Below are 17,336 nucleotides of genomic sequence, written 5' to 3' on the forward strand. Positions count from 1 at the left end.
CTACATTCGACCATTCTTCGACTTGACACATCTACATCTTACACCCTATCAAGGCTTCAGCCACACCAACTTGTCCCTGCCTTGGGGCCCTTGCACCAGTTGTCCCCATGACCAGGACACCTCTTCCCCTCTAATTGTCACTTATGCGCTTTCAAATTCGTATTTCACAAAAGCAACCCCTGACCATACAATCTTTTTTTTTTTAATTTCTGAGTGGCAGGTTTATAATTTGTTGATTTTTTTTCTGTATTGACCATACAATCTTAAGTTTTTGCTTTTTTGTATCAGCGGCATGTGGAAGTTAACTGTCCAGGGATTGAACCCGAGACCTGAACCACAGCTGCAGCAACACCAAATCCTTAACAGAGTGTGCCACTAGGGAACTTTTTGTACAATCTTGAACAATCATACTCATTTGACATTCTCTGCATAGTTAGTCTTTATTTTTTCTCAGAGAAATTACATGAGAGCCTAAACTTTACCTGTTCACAGGTTCAGTGCTGGGAACAGGGCCTGTTATTTAACAAATGTACATAAATATTAGATGAATGAATGAACCACAAAGAAGCAGAAGGGATTTAAGTTATTAGCGAAGTGTGATTGGCCATTATAGAGTTTTGAACACAGTGCTAGCTGACCTCAGAACAGCAAGTGACTAATTTAGAGAAAAGTCTGGCGAGTTTTTTGAGACCAACTTTTAAAAATGAATAGAATGTGATCAGGGAGGGAGTTCCCATCGTGGCACAGGGGAAGGGAATCCGACTAGGAACCATGAAGTTGTGGGTTCGATCCCTGGCCTCGATCAGGGGGTTAAGGATCTGGTGTTGCCGTGAGCTGTGGTGTAGATCACAAACGTGGCTCAGATCCAGCATTGCTGCTGTGGCTGTGGTATAAGCTAGCAGCTACAGCTCTGATATGACCCCTAGCCTGGGAACCGCCATATGCCATGGTTGTGGCCCTTAAAAAAACAAACAAGGGAAAAAAGTATTAGTTTGGGAAGTTGCCACTGTGGCTCAGTGGGTGACAAACCCAACTAGTATCCATGAGGATGCAGGTTCAATCCCTGGTTGGGTTAAGGATCCAGCATTGCCGTGAGCTGTGGGTGTAGGTTGCAGACTTGGCTTGGATCCTGAGTTGCTGTGGCTGTGTTGTAGGCCGGCAGCCACGACTCTGATTTGATCCCTAGCCTGGGAGCTTCCATATGCCACAGGCGCAGCCCTAAAAAGCAAAAAATAAGTAAATTTTTAATTAAAGTATTAGTTTGGGAGTTCCCTGGTGGCCTAGTGGGTTAAGAATCTGACATGGTCGTTGCTGTGGCCCTGGGTCAGTGCTGTGGCTCAGGTTTAATGCCTGGCCCTGGAACTTCCCCATGCTGGGAGCACAGCCAAAAAAAAAATGTTACTTTGTATTTCTACAGACAAGCATATTCTCTTACATAATCACAATATAATCAATATTAGGAAATTAGCATTAGTACTATCCTCAGACCCTATTCGGTTTTTCTTGTTGCCCCTATAAGTTCCTGATGCCAAAGTTTTCAGTTCAGAATCATGTGCTCTGTTACATCAGATTTCAAATCTTCAATCTGGAAGAGTTCCTCAGTCTTTATCTCTCATAAATTGACAGTTTTGAAGACTACAAGCCAGTTATCTTAGGAGTTCACTTGTGGACTAGCAGTTAAGGATTCAGCATTGTCACTGCCGTGCCTCGGGTTCAATCCCTGGCCCGAGAACTTCCAAAACCGAGGATGCAGCCAAAAAAAAAGAAACAAAAAACAAGCCAGTCATTTTATAGAATGTCTCTCATTGCGAGCTTGACTGATACTCTTCATGCCATGGGTTTTTGTCACTGCAAACAATCAAATGGCCCATGATTTCATTTCTTCCATTACTTTGATGTCATGTTTGAGAGCATCTGCCAGGCTTCTCTAAGGTGGTTATTATTTTTGCCTTTATAATTAATTAGCATTTTCTGGGGAGGTATTTTGAAAGCATGTAAATAGTCCATTCCTCACCAAACCTGCTATTAATTTAATTTTATTTTTTATTATTTTGGCCCCACCTACAGCATACGGAAGTTCTTGGACCAGGGATCAAACCTCAGCCACAGCTTTTTTTTTTTCCCCCCTGGGCCACAGGTTTTTTTTTTGGTTTTTTGTTTGTTTGTCTTTTGTCTTTTTAGGGCCGCACCCAGGGCAAATGGAGGTTCCCAGGCTAGGGGTCTAATTGGAGCTACAGCTGCCAGTCTGCACCCACAGCCACAGCAACGCCAGAGCCACATCTGTGACCTACACCACAGCTTATGGCAATGTCAGATCCTTAATCCACTGAGCGATGCCAGGGATCAAACCCCCAACCTCATGGTTCCTAGTCGGATTCATTTCCACTGTGCCACGACCGGAACTCCTGAGCCAGAGTTGTGACCTGCTCCACAGCTATGGCAACACAAGATCCTTAACCCATTGCACCATGGGAATGTCCCTTCCATTTATTTTTATTTATTTATTTATTTATTTATTTATTTATTTATTTATTTTTGTCTTTTTGCCTTTTCTAGGGCCGCTCCCGTGACATATGGAGGTTCCTAGGCTAGGGGTCTGATCGCAGCTATAGCCACTGGCCTATGCCACAGCCACAGCAACTCGGGATCCGGGCTGCGTCTGTGACCTACACCACAGCTACCGGCAATGCCGGATCCTTAACCCACTGAGCAAGGCCAGGGATTGAACCTGCAACCTCATGGTTCCTAGTCAGATTCATTAACCACTGCGCCATGACGGGAACTCCTCCATTTATTTTTATTAGACAAACCCAAGTGGTTCCAAACTTGACTAAATGCATATTCAAAACTTCCTTCTCTAACAATGAGAAATCTGACTGCCATTGTCCCTATTATATTTACTTATTTACCAATTCACCTAAATGCAACCAATTCCATGTTGGCTATCCTCCCATGTACGTATACTCTCCCCATCTTGGCTCCTACAACCTTATGCTAAGCCACCCTAAAATGTTTACATCTACCTTCCATACTCCAACTAATGGCTTTAGGATTAGATTATCTGGCAAGAGATGGCAGGGGAATAGGAAAAGCCAGAAGGCACAACTCTTTTTTTTTTTTGTCTTTTGTCTTTTGTTGTTGTTGTTGTTGTTGTTGTTGCTATTTCTTGGGCCGCTCCCGTGGCATATGGAGGTTCCCAGGCTAGGGGTCTATTCGGAGCTGTAGCCACCGGCCTACGCCAGAGCCACAGCAACTCGGGATCCGAGCCGCGTCTGCAACCTACACCACAGCTCACGGCAACGCCGGATCGTTAACCCACTGAGCAAGGGCAGGGACCGAACCCGCAACCTCATGGTTCCTAGTGGGATTCGTTAACCACTGCGCCATGACGGGAACTCCCAGAAGGCACAACTCTTAAACTCTATTGAAGTCTAACTATGTAATAATTTGGTGGCCATAACAGAATACAGGCAGTTCCCTCGTGGTGCAGCAGGTTAAGGATCCAGCATTGTCAATGCAGTGGCTTGGGTTGCTGCTGTGGCACAGGTTCGATCCCTGGCTCAGGAACTTCCGAATGCCATGGATAAGGCCAAACAACAACAACAACAAGAATACACACAGTCCTCTCTTTGTATACAAGTGCAATAATATAAAAAAAAATACTGTGCAAGCAAAAGCTATGAAAAGCAACCTTAATATAGAAAGAACTCTTACAACTCCCTGATGAAAAGAGCAATAACCCAGTTGACAAGTAATAATCAAATGGAATAAACTTGGTACGTGCAGACATTATACTGAGTGAAATAAATCTTATCCAAAAGGTATTTTACAGTATGATTTAATATATATGAAATTGTAGAACAGATTAAACTATGAAGTATAGTTGCCTCTGGGGGAAGGAAGAGTATGAGGGAATTTTCTGGGATGAAAAGTTGTAGTTTGAAATAGACTTGCATTGCACAGATGTATACATACCCATTATGGAATTATAAAGAAAATTTTTTCATTTTGCTGTAAATTTTCCTTCAAAAGAAAAGAACTCTAAACAAATATTGAATTCTTATTAAAATATGTACTTTGGGAGTTCCCATCATGGCTCAACAGAAATGAATCTGACCAGTATCCATGAGGACTCAAGTTTGATCCCTGGCCTGGCTTGGTGGGTTAAGGATCTGGAGTTGCTGTGAGCTGTGGTGTAGGTCACAGATGCAGCTTGGATCCCATGCTGCTATAGCTATGGTGTAGGCCGGCAGCTAAAGCTCTGATTTGACCCCTAGCCTGGGAACATCCATATACCATGGGTGTGGCCCTAAAAAGCAAAAAATAAATAAATAAATAAATATACATGGCACAAAGGTTAAGGGTCTGGTGTGTTCACTGCAGCAACTCAGGTGGCTGCTGTGGTGAGGGTTGGACCCTTGGCCTGGGAATTTCCATATGCTGCAGGCATAGCCAAAAAAAAAAAAAAATGCCAAAGTGTTTAGAAGTGAGATATATCTTGCACTGAGCTCTCCAAATTAAATGTAGGGTAAATTCATATAATGATCAATTAAGTGTTTTTATTGCTTAAATGGTGAAAACTTAATTTGATTTCTTCAATTTTTGAGGAAAAGAAAAGCATTAGAAACTGCATGATTGTTTGCCAGTTGTTACAGTCATTGGCTTTCTCCGTTTCTGGGAAGGACACCAAAAAGGCTTTTCTAAGATTTATCAAGACTAGGGTTTAGCAAATATTTTCTAAAAAGGGTCAGATAGCAAATGTTTTTGGCTTGCAGGCCATATGTTCTCTGTCACAACTACTCAGCCCTGCCATTGTAGCACAGAAGCAGCTGTAGACAATATGTAAATGAGTGAGCCTGGCTGTTTTCCAGTAAAGTTTTATTTATAGAAACAGATGGCAGACAGAGTTTTTGTTTCAGATGATGAAAAAGTCTAGGAGATGGATAGTAATGATGGCTGCACAACATTGTGAATGTACTTAATGTCACTGAATTGTGCACTTAAAATAGTTAAAATGGTAAATACTCTACCACAAACAAATACAGGTGGCAGGCTAGATAGGGCGTGTGTGGCACAGTTTGTTGAGCTCTGACAAATACTTTTTACCTTTAGCTCAGAAGCATCTTGTTTAACTCAATTTATTCAGATCTTCTTGTGAAAAATCACAATATTGTTTATTTCATTGAAATTACAGGAGTTCCGGTCATGGCTCAGCAGTTAATGAACCTGACTAGCATCCATGAGAACGCAGTTCGATCCCTGGCCTCAATCAGTGGGTTAAGGATCCGGTGTTGCTGTGAGTTGTGGTGTAGGTCACAAACTTGGCTCAGATTCCGAGTTGCTGTGGCTCTGGCATAGACCAGAGGCTACAGCACCGATTAAATCCCTAGCCTGGGAACCTCCATATGCCGCAGGTGCGGCCCTAAAAGACAAAAAGAAAAAAAAAAGAAATTTTTCAATACAATATTTCTGGTAAAATATTTTATCACAAGGATTAGATATATTTCCATCTAGACTGTAGAGCCGAACATTTACCTCATTCAGCTTACTGAAAATTTCTGTCACATAACCTGACAAATCCAGTCCTTACTGTCAAACAAAATCTACAAAAGGAGTTCCCTGATGGCTCAGAAGGTTAAGGATCTAGCATTTCACTGCTGTGGCTTGGATCCCTGCTGTGGCACAGGTTCAATCCCTGGCTCAGGAACATCTGCATGCCAGGAGCATAGCCAAAAAATTCAGCAAAAATTTTATTTTTGTCACAAAAGACTGACTTCATTTTTTTTCTTTTTCTTTTATTTTAGGGCCTCACCCCTGGCATATGGAAGTCTCCAAGCTAGGGGTCAAATTGGAGCCTTAGCCACTGGCCTATGCCATAGCCACAGCTGTGACTTACACTGCAGCTTGCAGCAACACTGGATCCTTAACCCACTGAATGAGGCCAGGGATTGAATCCACATCTTCATGGATACTAGTCAGGTTCTTAACCTGCTGAGCCACAATGGGAACACCTGACTTCATTTTTCAATTCAAATAAATATGTTAATATTTAAGCTGCTGAGGAATAGATTATGTAACATTTTATTAGATAATTATTAAAAGCAATGTGGTCAAGATTGAAATATTTAGACCTAAACAATGTATGCATTTTTATAAATTATAAAAACAATATAGTACACCAATTCAATCAGTTATCAAAAAACCTCCCAAAAGGAAAAGCCTACACCTGATAGCTTCAATGGTAAATTTTATGAAACATTTAAAGAGGAACTAATATCAACACTTCAAAAACTTTCCCAAAAATACTGAAGGGAAGGAACACCTCCAGACTCATTCTATGAGTCCAGCATTACATTGATACCAAAACCAGACAAAGACACTGTAAGAAATATCACTTATTAACATTGATGCAAAAATCCTCAACAAAATACTAGCAAATCAAATTCAGCAGTATATTACAAGGATTATGCACCAAGAGGGATTTATTCCATGAATGCAAAAAATTGTTTAACAGTTAGAAGGACTGAAGCTCACCTCTCATGAAAACAACAAAATTACAACCAACTGCTGAACAACCTTGAGCAAAATAGACTGGAAATGACCAAAAAAGATATTGTACTTCAAAAGACAAAGAGAAGGCCATATTGAGACAGTAGGAGGGGCAACTACTCAATATAAGCAACCCTATACCTTCCGGGTGGGTGACCCACAGACTGGAAAGTAACTTATATCACAGAGGCTCACCCACGGGAGTGAAGAGTTTTGATCCCCATGTCAGGTCCCCACACTGGAGGTCTGACATTGGTAGGAGGAGCTCCTGGAGAATTTTGCATTGAGGGCCAGCAGGACTTGTGAGCAGGAGCTCCACGGGACTGGGGGAAACAGATTCCACTCTTGAAGGTCACACACAGGCTTTCATTGTGCACTGAGTCCCAGGGCAAAGCAGAGACTCCATAGGAATCTGGATCAGACCTGCCTGGAGTTCTTGGGCGATCTCCTGGGAAAACAGGGGGTGATTGTAGCTCTTTGTGTCGGAATAATATTGGAGGCAAAATTCTCAGGAATAATCAACATGAACTCCCTTGGAGGTGGCCATATTGGAAAAATCTGGCCCTGCTCATCAGGGCTGAGAAGCCCCAGGCCAAACAACAAACAGGATGGGAACACAGCCTTACCCATCAACAAACAGGCACCCTAAAGACCTCCCAGGCACCATGCACCCAACCACTGCCTCTAAGACAAACACCCAGAGACAAAGCCCCACCCACCAGAGGGATAAGAATCAGCTCCACCTACCAGTGGGCAGGTGCTAGTCCTTCTTATCAGGAAGCCTGCAAGTCCCCTTGTACCAACATCAGTCAGACATCAGAAGGAAGAGAGGATACAACCGTATTGCCTGTAAAAAGGAGACCACACAAAAAATCTTTATAAAATGAAAAGGGAGAGAATTCTGATGCAGATAAAGGAACAAGAAAAAAAAAATCAGAAAAACAGCTAAGCGATCTGGAGGTTACCAACCGCCATGAAAAAGACTTTAGACTAATGATAGTAAAGATGACTCAAGATCTTGGAAACAAACTGGAGGCAATATTGATAAATTACAAGATACATTGAACAAAGAAATAGAAGATTTAAAGATAAAGCAAGCAGAGATGCAAAATGTAATAACTGAAATAAAAGATTAACTAGAAGGAAGCAACAGTAGAATATGGGAGGCAGAAGAACAAATAAACAAAGTGGAAGACAGCCTGGTGGAAATCACTGACTCAGAAAAGAAAAGAGAAAAAAGATTGAAAAGAAATGAAGACAGTCTAAAAGAACTCTGGGACAATGTTAAATGCACCAACATCTGTATTATAGGGGTACCAGAAGGAGGAGAGAGAGAAAGAGCCAGAGAAAATATTCAAAGAGATAATAGCCAAAAATTTCCCTAACATGGGAAAGAAATAACTCACTCAAATCCAGGAAGCACAATAAATACCATATAAAATAACCTAAGGAGGAACACCCTGAGACACATATTAATCAAATTGACCAAAATTAAAACTTGTTATGACTAATACATGATTTCAGCAAAATAGTAGGACATAAAGTTAACACACAAAAATCAGTTGCATTTTTAATAACTAATAATGAGTAATATGAAAAGGAAATTACAATTTCATTTACGTTAGCATCAAAAACAATAAAACACTTAAGAATTAAACTTAACCAAGGAGGGGATATAATTGTACAATGAAAACTATGAAACGTTGCTGAAAAAAATTAAAGAAGACATAAATAAATGGAAACATATCCATTATTCATGGATGGAAGACTTAATAATGTTAAACTTTCAGCACTAACTAAAGAAATCTACAGATTCAAGGCAAGCTCTATCAAAATCCCAGAGATATTTTCTGCAGAAATAGAAAAACACATCCTAAACTTCATGTAGAATCCAAACAGAAAAAAAAGTTGAAAAAAAAAAGAACTGAAGAACACATACTTCCTGACTTCAAAATTAGTCAAAATAGTGTGAGACTGGCATAAAGACAGACATAGATCAATGGAATGAACAGAGAGCCCAGGAACAAGCTCTGCATGTATAGTCAAATGATTTTTTGGGGGCCGGAAGTATGTGAAAGTACCTGGGCCAGGAATCTGTGCCACAGCAGCAACCCCAGCCACTGCAGTGACAATCCTAGATCCTTAACCCACTGCAACACAAAGGAACTCCAATGGTCAAATGATTTTTCGACAAGGGTGCCAAAACTGCTCAAAGGGAAAGAATGGTCTCTTCAACAACTGATACTGATTAAACTAGATTAGATAACCACATGCAAAAGAATGAAGTTGGACCCTTACCTCGCATTATATACAAAATTAATTCACTGTGGATCAAAAACCTCAATATAAGAGAGAAAGCTATAAGAGTTTTTTTTTTTTTTTTTTTTTTGCCACCCTGCAGCACATGGAGTTCCTGGGCCACGGATCAGATCTACAACTGCAGCAACAGTGGAACCCCAACCCACTGTGCTAGACTGGGGATTGAACCTGTATTCCAGCGCTCCCAAGAAGCCAACAATCCCACTTGTGCCATAGCTGGAACTCTGAGTTCCCTTTTTTTTAAACAGACTTTCAGGGGATGTAGATAATGTGAATGTCAAACACAGACTAAAATTAAGTAACTCATTTGAAGACATGAAAAGCCAGCTTTAAAATTACAGGAAAGGGAACTCCCGTTGTGGATCACCTTATTAGCATCCATGAGGACAAAGGTTCAATCACTGGCTTCACTCAGTGGGTTAAGTATCAGGAAATGCTGTGAGCTGTAGTGTGCGTCACCGATGAGGCTTGGATCCCTCATTGCTGTGGTGTAGGCCAGCTGCTACAGTTCCAATTCAACCCCTACCCTGGGAATGTCCATATGCCGTGGGTGCAGCCCTGAAAAAAAGAAAAAGAAAATGGATATCAGATGTTTGGGCTATAAATTTTATGTAAATCTGTTGAAGAAAATCTTGGAGAAGGTGGAAAAGCAAGCAAATGCCCTGGGGAAGATCGTGCCACCCCAGCTGCAAAGCGAGTACAAAGGCAATGAGAGGACAACATATCTGACTTGTTCAAGGGACAGAGTGAGGGCCAGTGACTGGAGAGCAAGAATGAGAGGGAAGTGAAAAGAGGTGAAGACAGAGAGGCAACAGAACCCAGTGTATGAGAAGGTCATGGTAGGCACTGGGGTGTTCACCCCGTGTAAGGTGGTAAGCCACTGAAGGGCTGTTGTATCATGACTGACTTACTGCTGAACTGAAAACTGACTTCAGGTAGCCCACAGCAGGAATACCCTTTTGGAGAGATGACTGGACTGTGACAGTGGATGGTTGCGAAGAATAGTTAAGAAAAGTTCAAATTGGAGTTCCCATTGTGGCTCAGCGGTAATGAAACTGAGTAATATCCATAAGGATGGGGGTTCCAACCCTGGCCTTGCTCAGTGGGATAAGGATCCAGCACTGCCATGAGCTGTGGTGTAGGTTGCAGATGCGGCTCAGATCTGGCATTGCTATGGCTGTGGTGTGGGCTGGCAGCTAGAGCTCTGACTGATCTCCTAGCCTGGGAACTTCCCTATGCCACAGGTATAGCCCTAAAAAGAAAAAAAAAAAAAGTGAAATTTAGGAAACGGTAGGTGTTGCTGACAGAGTTCCTAACAAGTTGGGTGTGAGGTATGAAACAGTAAGCTACATATGGCACCAAAATTTTTACCTTGAAAATTTGAAAGAAGGAAGTTTGGTGAAGGTGTTCATGAGGGACCATATCTGGAGTTTGATATTGTCTATGTAATATGTAAGCCTGAGATGTCTACTAGGTATCCGAGAGTAAATTAGTTGGATAGCTAAGTCTAGAGTTGAAGAGAGGTCTGGTATTGTGATAAAAATGTGGGAGTGGTCAATGTATCTGAGTATCTTCACCATCCCAACTCTTTTTTTTTTTTTTGTCTTTTTAGGGCTGGACCTGCAGCATATGGAAATTCCCAGGCTAGGGGTCAAATTGGAGCTGTAGCCACTGACCTATGCCACAGCAACGCCAGATCTAAGCTGCATCTGCAGCCTACACCATAGCTCACAGAAATGCTGAGCGAGGCCAGGGATAAAACCTGAGTCCTCATGGATACTAGTCGGGTTCGTTGCTGCTGTGCCACTGTAGAAGTTCCCACCGTCCCAACTCTTGATGCGCAAACAGAGGAACTGAAGACAGTCCCATAAATGTCCAGCTAATCTCCATCTGAAGTCTTCCTACTTATTTTTCAAAATTCAGAAACTAAAAGGATGTTGGATAATATGGCACCCCTCACTATCTGAAATTTCAAATGTTCAAATTCAGAACTGAAGAGATTTGGATATCAAAAGATACTTGTTGGATAACAAAGGCTATTTATTGCTTGATTAGAAGCTATATATAATCATGAGACTCTTGAATGAATGCAGATAGGAAAGAAATTAAATCCCAGGGCTCTCCAACATTTTGTGGTCATAAAGATGAAAAGATGCTTTAAAAAAAATAGAAGAAGAGTAGCCAGGAAAAAAATGAGGAAAATCAGATTACTATGGTGTTCTGGGAGCAAAGATAAGAAAATTTCAAGGAAAAGAAAGTTTTGATATGTATTACATACTATGAGCAGTCAAATAAAATATGAACTGAGAAATGACTATTGGATTTAGCAATATAGAGAGAATAAGCCTTGTGTTTGACAAGAATTGAAAGTATTGGTTCGGACACATTGGTTTCAACAGATAAACAGATAAATGCAGTTGTGTGTTCATTTATATGTGTGTGTAAGTAAATAGTGATAGCTTATTAGCAATTAACACACACAGAGCCCAGATCTTGATTTCTGAACATTGAACTCCTCTAAAAGGAACCAGAGCTTTTTGGAGAAATGGCTGGTTCCAGGGCTAGAATATGGAAAGTACTAGATGAGTATTTTACATCTTGTTATGTTACAAAGTAAAGAAGTACTCAAACGGTGATGGGAACATGTCAAAAGGACAGAGAGCCCAGTTTGAAGGGAGTCCCACTGAGCAAATCTGGGTCAAACTGAGCATCAGATAAATAATGATCATAATGGATTATAACCCACTGGACAAAATAGGAGACCATGGATGCATAATGATATAAATAAATGAATTAATAGAAAAATGGAGAGAAAACAAGTGCTTCCTTATGGTAGAAAGTCAACTATAAATGTAGACATAATGATGGGATTAGAAAATCATCATTTGACAACCATCATAGTAACAATTGATTGAGTCGGAGAAGACTCATCTATAGAGGCTAAAAATAGCAGGAAAATTTTGCAGAGGGTTGAGATATCTACTTGGTTTCAGAGCATCTTCCCATTAGACACCGACTAGTTACAAAAGGAAAAGTAGTAACTTTATAGTGAAGGAAATTTGCAGGCACCACTTTAACCAAGTGTTCAAAAGTCAACTATACCAGTCAGGGATAAATCAGCACCACTGCATTTCACATGATGAGAAAAAAACAGTTCATTTCTGTAGCATTCCTGCCAGAACACTTGACTTCGATTTAATCATGAGGAAACATCAGACAAATCAAAGTTGAGAAGCAGTGTAGAAAGTAATTTGGCCTTGGAGTTCCCATTGTGGCTTAGAGGGTTTAGAATTGGATGTTGTCTTTGTGAGGATGCAAGTTGGATCCCTGGCTTTGATCTGTGGGTTAAGGATAGGGAGTTGTCACAAGTGCGGCAGATGTGGCTTAGATCTGGCATTGCTGTGGCGTGGAGCAGGCTGACAGGTAAGGCTCTGATTCTACTGCTAGTCTGGGAGCTTCCATATGCTGTGGGTGTAGCCCTAAAAAAGACCAAAAAACCCCAAAAAACCAAAAACAAAATCAAGGGAGTTTGAGCTGTGGGGCAGTGGGTTGATGATCTGGCTTGACTCTGTAGAGGTACTGGTTCAACGCCTGGCCCAGTGCGGTTAAGGATCTGGCATTGCTACAGCTGTGGCGTAGACTGCAGCTCCAGCTCAGATTCAATCCCTGGCCTGGGAACTTCCATATGCCGTGGGTGCAGATGAAAAAGAAAAAAGAAAAAACAAAAAACCCACAAACTAACTGGCCTCTGCTTTAGAAAAACTATCCAGGTTTGGATAGGTAAGGAAAAACTTAGGAACTATTCTAGATTGAAGAAGACCAAAGAGACATGGTAAATATATGTAACACATGATGCATGTTATTAGGACAATTGGCAGAATTTGAATAGGGTTTGTGGATTAGAGGATAGTATTACGTCAGTGTGAAATTCTTGATTTTAATGATTACATGGAGGATACTGTCTTATTTTTAGGAAATACATACTAAGTTATTTAGGGGGTAATTAGGCATCACATCTGTAACTTACATTCAGAGAGACAGAGAAAATAAAGAAAATGTGGTCAAGTGTCAACAATGGGGGAATTAGTAAAGGGTGTATGGGAGCTCTTTGCACTATATCAACTTTTCTGTTAGTGAAATTATTTCAAAAGAAATTTTTTTAATGGCCACACCTGCAGCATATGGAAGTTCTTGGGCCAGGGATTGAATCTGAGCTGCAGCAGTTACCTATACTACAGCTGCAGCAATGCTAGATCCTTAACCCACTGCACTGGACTGGGGATCAAAGGGGATCAAACTCTTGCCACCACAGCAACCAAGCCGCTGCAGCTGGATTCTTAACTCACTGCACCACAGTGGGAGCTTCTATTTAAAATTTTTTTAAAACATTCTTAGAGTTTACAATACAGTCCAAGCCTTATGACAAGTTTTAGGGTTTTTTGGCTGCAACCACTGCAGCATATGGAAGTTCCTGGGCCAGGGATCGAAGCTGTGCTGCAGTTGCAGCCTCTGCCACACATGCAGCAATGCAGATTCTTTTTTTTTTTTTTTTTTTTTTTGGTCTTTTGCTCTTTTCTAGGGCCGAACTTGCGGCATATGGAGGTTCCCAGGCTAGGGGTCTAATTGGAGCTATGGCTGCGACGGCCATGCCACAGCCACAGCAACTCAGGATCCGAGCCACATCTCTGACCTACACCACAGCTCATGGCAATGCCAGATCCTTAACCCACAGAGTGAGGCCAGGGATCGAACATGCAACCTCATGGTTCCTAGTCGGAGTCTTTAACCACTGAGCCACAACAGGAACTCCCACAATGCAGATTCTTAACTCGCTGTGCCACATGGGAACTTCCTGGCAAGTTTTTGATGTAACAGTAGGGATAATATTTTTTACAAAGATCAAACCAGCTTTGGAGTTCCCGTCGTGGCTCAGTGGCCCTAAAAAGCAAAAAAAAAAAAAAAAGAAAGAAAAAGAAAAAATTTACTGAAGGAGTTCCCACTGTGGCTGAGCTGGTTAAGAACCCAACTTGTATCCATGAGGATTCGGCCTTAATCCCTGGCCTCAGCAGGTTAAGGATCCAGCTTGCTGTAAGCTTTGGCCATAGGCTGCAGATGTGGCTCAGATCCAGAGTTGCTGTGGCTGTGTTCCACCCCTAGCCTGAGTACCTCCATATGCCACTGGTGCAGCCCTAAAAGGCAAAAAAAAAAAAAAAAAGTTTAACAAATGGCATAGTTCAGTTCTGGAAAAGCCATTTAACAGGTGTGAATTTCATAGCTCAACTTTAAATGTTTTTTCCCTTGCTAGTCACTCTAGACAGAAGAGAATCCATTAGCCATATTATACTGATTCCATAAGATTATTAAACATCTACAATGGGCCATAGTAATATGCTAAGGTCTTAACAGCACAAGAAAATTATTCTGTTCTCACATGACAGGGTCAAATAAATGAAGTTAAAATGAGCCATTGCCTACTTAAACACAAGTTAAATAAACATAAATACTGGCTTCAAATGCAGCCTGAGTAACCAAATATTCCTTGCAGTCTGTACTCTTGACTAATCATCACTACCACTAGAATTAATAAAGATGAATATAAAGGTGTAGTAAAGCTGAAAATGGCAAAACAAGACAACTAGTTAGAGTAGAAGTTTGCTCCCATCTCATTGGGAATCCCTCCTTATTCTCTGCTTCTCCTAGCAGAGGTTAAGAAAAAGCCACATAAGTTGTAAGAGTCAGAAAAAGAACCCTATCTGGCAGTACACCAACAAGATAGTGAACAAACTATGATTTTTCAAGGTTAATTGTTAGCCAGAAATATTCATAACAGTTTTCAACAACAGTAAAGACAAGATCTTATATATTTGTCTTAAGATCCTATGAAAGTTCTCTAGCTCCATACATCCTGCATGAATCCTCACTCTGTAGCGATAGCACCCATATTCATAGAACATCTAACCAATTCTCATCAATTAAGACATACTATCTGGGAGTTCCTGTCGTGGCTCAGTGGTTAATGAATCTGACTAGGAACCATGAGGTTGCAGGTTCGATCCCTGGCCTTGCTCAGTGGGTTAAGGATCTGGCATTGCCATGAGCTGTGGTGTACGTTGCAGACGTGGCTCAGAACCTGCGTTGCTGTGGCTCTGGTGTAGGCCGGTGGCTACAGCTCTGATTAGACCCCTAGCCTGGGAACTTCCATATGCCGTGGGTGCGGCCCCAGAAATGACACAAAAAAAGAAAGTATGATCTGTAAAATCCTGGCATTCTGGCCTTCCAGGAAGTTCCCATTCTGGTGAAGTGGGTTAAGGATCCAGAGTTGCCACAGCTGCAGGTTGCCACAGTAGCAGCTTTGGTTCCATCCCTAGCCAGGGAACTTCCGTATGTTGTGGGTGCAGCCACTGGGGGAGAAAAAAATCTGTCCTTTGAATCAACTTCCTTGATCTACCAGGTAGTTAAATACATCATTGGCAACTATTTTGAGTAGCTGAAAATTTTATTTTATTTTTTTTTTGGCTTTTTAGGGCATGTGGCCGTTCCTAGGCTAGGGGTCAAATCACAGCTACAGCTGCCTAAGCCACAGCCACAGCAACGCTGACGTGGCATCTGCGACTTACACCACAGCTCACAGCAATGCCAGATCCTTAACCCACTGATGGAGGCCAAGGATTGAAACTGCATCCTCATGGATACTAGTTGGGTTCATTACCAATGAGCCACAATGGGAACTACCGGTAGCTGAGATTCTAAGTGCCATAAAATTTTTATATTTTCTTAGATGAAAGATTGTAAGTCAGCTCTGGGAGTTCCCATCGTGGCTCAGTGGTTAAGGTTGCTGTGGCTGTGGTGTAGGCCAGAGGCTACAGCTCCAATTAGACCCCTAGCCTGGGAACCTCCCACATGCCACGGGGGTGGCCCTAAAATAAGGCAAAAAGACAAAAAAAAAAAGAGAGAGAGAGAGAGAGAAGATCACAAGTCAGCTCTAAAAGAAATGGATTCCTAAATCATGAGAATTTGACAGAGATACCCTAGCAAGTTCTATGGGGAAAGGACTAAAGGCATGAACGCTGCTGACCTCTAGTGCTTAATAGAATTACATGTTCCACTCAAAAGACCCAAAGCACTGCGTGAGAAGCACTGCGTGAGAACTTGCACCCAAAGAAGCTCTGACTGGCTGGTCATTGATTTCCCTGGTGTGAGAGCCAAAAGCAGGCAAGTTTAAATGTTTTACATTAATTGTGATCATTTATATGGTTTTTTTTTGTTTGTTTTTTCGTTTTGCTTTTTAGGGCCACTTCCGCAGCATATCAAGGTTCCCAGGCTAGGGGGTGAATCACAGCTACAACGGCCGGCCTATGCCACAGCCACAGCAACATCAGATTCCAGCTGTGTCTGCGACCTACACCACAGCTCACAGCAATGCTGGATCCTTAGCCCATTGAGCAAGGCCAGAGATGGAACCCGCAATCTCATGGTTCCTAGTCGGATTTGTTTCTGCTGCACCACGATGGGAACCCCCATTTATATGTTTTGATATATTATCATCTTTTTTTTCTATTTACCATGATTTTCGCTTCTTTCTCATACCCTTTCTATTAAATTAATAATTTTCTTGGGGTTTCCACTGTGGTACAAAAGGATTGGCGACATCTCTGGAGCACTGGGACGTAAGTTTGCTCCCCGGCCTGGCAGAGTGGATTAAGCATCTGATGTTGCCACAGTTGCCATGGGGCAGATTTTCTTTATTTTCCCTTGATTGGCTTGGAAGAAGTATATAACTACTAAAGAAATAGAAACATAGTTCTTCTAAACCAGTCAAGGGAAAATAAAGACAACAATATTAATTAATAGAAAATCTGACCATAAAGAAAAGTGTAAACTGAAAATTGAGAGACTGACCTAGCTGCACAGTTAACATTTCTGCTATATCCTTTCGGAAATGTCCTGTGCTTATGTAAGCATATACAGAAACACATGCTCTTTTCTTTTTTTTTTTTGTCTTTTCTTTTTTCTTTTTTTTTCTTGTCTTTTTGCTATTTCTTTGGGCCGCTCCTGCGGCATATGGAGGTTCTCAGGCTAGGGGTTGAATCGGAGCTGTAGCCACTGGCCTACGCCAGAGCCACAGCAACGCGGGATCCGAGCCGCGTCTGCAACCTACACCACAGCTCTCGGTAACGCCGGATCCTTAACCCACTGAGCAAGGGCAGGGACCGAACCGCAACCTCATGGTTCCTAGTCGGATTCGTTAACCACTGCGCCATGACGGGAACTCCCCGCATGCTCTTTTCTAAAAATGCACTTGAAATCATAAACACACTGAGTATAGAACTTGTTTTTTTATTCAACATTTTCTGGATATTTTCCATGTCTGTACACTAGATCTAACTCAATTGCTGAATCCTCCTTCTAAATTTAACTGTTATTATGTACTGAATGGTGTTCATATACATATTAAAGACCTAACCTCC

This window comes from Phacochoerus africanus, chromosome 1 (assembly GCF_016906955.1).
Source record: "Phacochoerus africanus isolate WHEZ1 chromosome 1, ROS_Pafr_v1, whole genome shotgun sequence".
NCBI classification, from domain to species: domain Eukaryota; kingdom Metazoa; phylum Chordata; class Mammalia; order Artiodactyla; family Suidae; genus Phacochoerus; species Phacochoerus africanus.